The following is a 5,637-nucleotide window of genomic DNA, read 5'->3' on the forward strand; positions in this document are numbered from 1 at the left end:
AATTTGTATGTGTCATCTAAATTTTCAAGTTAATTGGCAGAAAGTTGTACAGAGTATTCCCCTGCTTTAAAACAAATCTCTGTTGCATCTATACTTATGTGCTCTGTTTTCTAATATTGTTTATTTGCACCTTTTTTTCTTGATCAGTCTTGTCATTTTATCAGTTTTTAAAATAAAGAGTCAACTTTGTTTTGTAATTTTAAAATTTCTGCTTTAATATTTAATATCTCATCTTTCTTTGGATTTATATTCCAAATTTTTTTACTTTTTTTTTTTTTTTTTGAGACAGAGTCTCATTCTGTTGCCCAGGCTGGAGTACAGTGGTGTGGTCTCAGCTCATCACCACCTCTGCCTCCCGGGTTCAAGCGATTCTCCTGCCTCAGCCTCCTGAGTAGCTGGGATTACAGGCACCTGCCACTACACCTGGCTAATTTTTGTATTTTTAGTAGAGATGGGGTTTCCCCATATTGGCCAGGCTGGTCTTGAACTCATGACCTCGTGATCTGCCTGTCTTAGCCTCCCAAAGTGCTGGGATTACAGGCATGAGCCACTGTACCCGGCTCCAGTTCTTTTAACTTCTTAAAAGTCATTTTACTCATTAATTTTCAGCCTTTCTCTTTTCCTTTTTTTCGTTTTTGTTTCTGTTTTTGTTTGTTTGTTTGTTTTTTGTTGTTTTTTTTTTTGCGATGGAGTCTTGCTTTTTTGCCCAGGCTGGAGTGCACTGGTACAACCTTGGCTCACTGCAACCTCTACCGCCCAGATTCAAGCAATCCTCCCACCTCAGCCTCCCGAGTAGCTGGGACTACAGGTGTGCACCACCAAACCCAGCTAATTTTTGTATTTTTAGTAGACACGGGGTTTTCCCACATTGGCCAGGCTGGTCTCAAACTCCTGACCTCAAGTGATCTGCCCACCTCAGCCTCCCAAAGTGCTAGGATTACAGGCATGAGCCACTGTACTTGGCCCTTTCTCTTTTTCTAATAGTAATATTTAGTGACATAAACTTCTGTTAATTATGTACTAGTTTCATTACATTCATAGATTTTGATTCATAGAACTTTCACTCTTGTTTAAGTATTTTTATAATTTTCTATTATTTATTCTTTTATCCACGTATTATATAGAAGCGTTATACATTTTTTTAGTTGTTGTTTTAGTTGTCTTTTTAAGAATTAATTTCTAACATAATTGCCATTTTGGTCAGGGAAAAAACTGTATGATAAAAAATCTTTGGTTTTTTTTTTTAAACTTGCTTTATACCTTTGTCTTTTTTTTTTTTTTTGAGACAGGGTGTCACTTTGTCACCCAGGCTGTACTGCAGTGTCATGGTCATGGTTCACTGCAGCCTCAACCTCAACCTCCTGGGCTTGTGATCCTCCCACCTCAGCCTCCCAAGCAGCTGCAACCACAGGTGCATGCCATCACACCTGGCTAATTTTTTTGTGATTTTTGTAGAGACAGGGTCTCACTATGTTGCTCAGGCTGGTCTTGAACTCCTGGGCTCAAGTGATTATCCTGCCTTGGCCTCCCAAAGTGATAGGATTATAGGCCCACTTAACCTTGTCATTCTTTATAAAAATTTCATGAGTTCTGGAGGAAAACATGTAATACAAAATAATTGAAGGTTTTATATATATATATATATATGTAAATGACCAATTATGTATGTATATAATTGCCCTTAGATCAAGTTTATTAGTTGTTTTATTAGTTGTCTTGTCTTTCCTAAATTTTCATTTGCTTGATCTATAAATAATTGAGCTAAAATTTCACAATATGGTAGTGGATTTACCAGTTTCTTCAATTTCTGACTTACATACTTTGAAGCTATTTATTACACACAAAGGTTTGAATAACTATTTTCCTGGGGAACGCAATTTTTATTATTTTGTAGTGACTGTTTTTGGTCAATGATAATGCTTTTTGTATTAAAGTCTAATTTAATACAAAATATAGGTATACCACTAATATAGGTATACCACCTTTCTTTTTGTTGGCATTTATATGGTGTATCTTTTCCATCTTTTTATTTGCAACCCCTCACCATCCTTAATGTTTTTGGTGCATCTCGTGTAAATGGCACTTTTTTTCAACCAATCTCTGGCTTTTTCATTTTGTAAATTTGTGGGTATGTGTCTTCCAACAATCTCTGGCTTTTCATCAGCAAGTGTATTTACTTTCATTGCTACTATTGATACATATTAATTTATTTATATTTTGTTACTTTAGTGTTTTCTTTTCATTTTTTTTTTAAATGCTCATTATGGTATTAGGTTTTTGTTCATTTAATCTGTATTTTCCCATTAGCCCATTTTTTCCTTTGGCTGGATTAGAAGTTATACACTTACATGGTTATCCTTGAAACTTTACCTTGTGTACTTATATTAAAGTCTTGAATTATGTCAACTCTATTAATTGATATCCTAACTGCAAAGAGAGACCTTAGAATTCTTTGTCATCCACCTCTCATCTTACATACTTTTGTTGTCTGGTGTTATTTCATGTGATGTTTGCTTAGATTCAACTATGTGTTTACATTTTCTTTGCCCATCACTTCTTCTTAGACTCTCCTTCTGAAGTAATTTTTCTTTCTGAAGTACATCCTTTAGAACTTCCTTTAGAAAGTGTAGATAGATGTTAAATTCATTTTCCATGTATCTGGAAATTATTTTATTTCTATACTTTAATTCTTGAAAGATGATTTTGCTGAGTACCCAATTCTAGGTTGAAGGTTATTTTCTGTCAGCATTCTGAATATACAATTCTACTCTTTCTGACTTCCATTGTTTTATTGAGGAATCAGTTATTGGTCTGTCATTTGTCATTAAAATAACCCAGGATTTAACCCAACTCTGCCACTTTATTGTTCTGTCATCTTGGCATGTCACTTCCAATTCCCTAGGCCTCAGTCTTTTGTTGACCAAAGAGAGATAAGAACACCAAACTCACAGCTTTGTTATGAACATTAAGACAGATTATGTATATGAAGGCACTACATAAGTGCTTATTATTACCACAGTGAGCTAATCTCTACATTATATTACTGTCTTGTTCTTTTTCCCCTACCACTGGAAGTAGTTAGAATGGGGCAAATGGGTCATAGCAAGGAATTCATAGCCAAAATTAGAAATAAAAAGGCAAGACTTCTTCTGGGAAGGTTAAGTTTCTGTAATAGGAATCAAAGATGTGTTGTGGGAAGTCAGGGACCCTGAAAAGAGGGACCGGCTGGAGCCACAGCAGAGGAACAAAAATTGTGAAGATTTCATGGACCTTTATAAGTTCCCAAATAGTACTTTTATAATTTCTTATGCCTGTCTTTACTTTAATCTCTTAATCCTGTTATCTTCGTAAGCTAAGGAGGTACATCACCTCAGGACCACTGTGATAATTGTGTTAACTGTACAAATTGATTGTAAAACATATGTGTTTGAACAATATGAAATCAGTGCACCTTGAAAAAGAACAGAATAACAGCGATTTTTAGGGAACAAGGGAAGACATCCATAAGGTCTGCCTGCCTGAGGGGTTGGGCAAAAAGAACCATATTTTTCTTCTTGCAGAGAGCCATAAATGGATGTGCAAGTAGGAGAGATATTGCTAAATTCTTTTCCTAGCAAGGAATATTAATATCAGTACCCTGGGAAAGGAATGCATTCCTGGGGGGAGGTCTATAAATGGCCGCTCTAGGAATGTCTGTCTTATGCAGTTGAGATAAGGACTGTGATATGCCCTGGTCTCCTGCAGTACCTTCAGGCTTACTAGGGTGGGGAAAAACTCTGCCCTGGTAAATTTGTGGTCAGACCAGTTCTCTGCTCTTGAACCCTGTTTTCTGTTATTTAAGATATTTATCAAGACAATACATGCACCACTGAACATAGACCCTTATCAGCAGTTCTGCTTTTGCCCTTTGCCTTGTGATCTTTGTTGGACCCTTAACAGTAGTTCTGCTTTTGCCTTTTGTCCTGTTCCCTCAGAAGGATGTGATCTTCGCTAGGCCCTTACTAGTAGTTCTGCTTTTTGCCTTTGGAAGCATGTGATCTTTGTACCTACTCCCTGTTCTTACACTCCTTCCCCTTTTGAAACCCTTAATAAAAACTTGCTGGTCTGAGACTCAGGTGGGCATCACGGTCCTACCAATATGTGATGTCACCCTCAGTGGCCCAGCTGTAAAATTCATCTCTTTATACTGTCTCTCTTTATTTCTCAGTTGGCCGACACTTATGGAAAATAGAAAGAACCTACGTTGAAATATTGGGGGCGGGTTTCCCCAATAAAGATGTCAGATGGGGTACAGCTTTTTAATATTCCATCCCTACCATCATTCCCTTACTTCAACTTCTCATTATCTCTTGCTGGATAATTGCATCATTGGTGTTTCTCCCTTCAGGCTCTTAAGCCTCTTATTTACCCTCCTCATACTGCCAAAGCCTTCATTCTAAAATGCAAATTTATTACTTCTGTGATTAATACCTTATGGCAAATTCCAGATTTGGTTAAGTACATAGTCTGTGTGTTCCCTAAAACATTCTCTGTCGCAAAGCAGCACAGTGTTGGTGTTCACATCAGACCACCCAGGTTCATATCTTAGTCTTCTAGTTAAAATTGTGTGACCTTGTAGCAAATAGTTTAACACAGGAAGCTGTAAAACAGTAAAAACAGTAAGTACTTTATCATGGTGTGAACGCATGCAGTGCACAACACCTAAGTGCTCAATAAATGTTGCCTGTTATTGTTAGAGAATATTATTAATATATTGTAATTGTCCCCATAATAAACTGTAAATAGATACAGTACATGTTAATTATTATTATTGAGGATGACATTGTAATTGATTACGTCTCAGTCTCTCCATTATACCTCCAATAACTTCGGGGGTAGACGCTGACTTACTCTTTTTGCTTCCCTAGAGGTTTACATGTTATTTGGTACTCAATTATGTAGGAACTGAGCCACAGGCAGAACCGAGAAGCTGGCTGTTGCTTCTGCCCTCGCCTGAGGTGAATTGTCAGCTGCACTGTTCCTCGGAGTCAAGGGCTCACACTCACTCTCAAGCAAAATGGCATAACTTTGGCTTTTCAGAGTATTGAACTAGTGATTCTGCCTTGCCTGCCCCTCAAATAAATGGTGTGTCACCCTAGAAACAAAGATAACACACTCTGCATACACAAACACGCACTCAGCGAGGAACGAAAGGTTAAGACTATCAATGGAACAGGGCGCACACACTTCGAGAGACAGGTACAGTGAAAGCCAACCAGAGAGAAGGTGGTCGGTGCATCGCAGGGTCCCGATCTTTCTTGCATCTTCAGCTCTAAAAGTCGGCATCTCGGGGTATGCCAGGGTCCTCGAGAAAACAGATATAAACACATATTTACCCACAAAACAGAGATAAAGCACAAGCCTGCGGGATAACTGGCGGAATTATCTTACAGTTGAGACTTTCTGCAACCTGCAGATTTTGCTGTGTCCAAGGCACAAGTCTTTCAGGGCTCCTGCGCACCTCAGCGACAGTCACCTCACCTCTCCGGCAGCTTCCTCGCCCTGACCGCGGCTTTCCCAGCGCGGCGCCTTTAAGCCGAACTATGCGCATGCGCACCCGCTGCAGACCTGGGCGAACCCGGGGGTTCGTTTCAGCTG

The 5,637-nt window shown here is 38.6% G+C and overlaps 1 protein-coding gene across 1 annotated transcript in view; it reads right to left on the reverse strand.

Moving 5' to 3' along the window:
• DBT (dihydrolipoamide branched chain transacylase E2) overlaps positions 1–5,599 on the reverse strand; it is an 85,922-nt gene extending 80,323 nt beyond the window's left edge. The window contains exons 1-3 of the mRNA XM_050745100.1: positions 5,431–5,599; positions 5,256–5,344; positions 4,471–4,639 (exon numbers count right to left, since the gene is read on the reverse strand). The gene's annotated coding sequence lies outside the window, so the exon portion shown is untranslated. The remainder of the gene's footprint in view (positions 1–4,470; positions 4,640–5,255; positions 5,345–5,430) is intronic.
• Positions 5,600–5,637: the final 38 nt, after the last annotated feature.

The sequence above is a fragment of the Macaca thibetana genome, chromosome 1 (genome assembly GCF_024542745.1).
Source record: "Macaca thibetana thibetana isolate TM-01 chromosome 1, ASM2454274v1, whole genome shotgun sequence".
In the NCBI taxonomy this organism is placed as follows: domain Eukaryota; kingdom Metazoa; phylum Chordata; class Mammalia; order Primates; family Cercopithecidae; genus Macaca; species Macaca thibetana.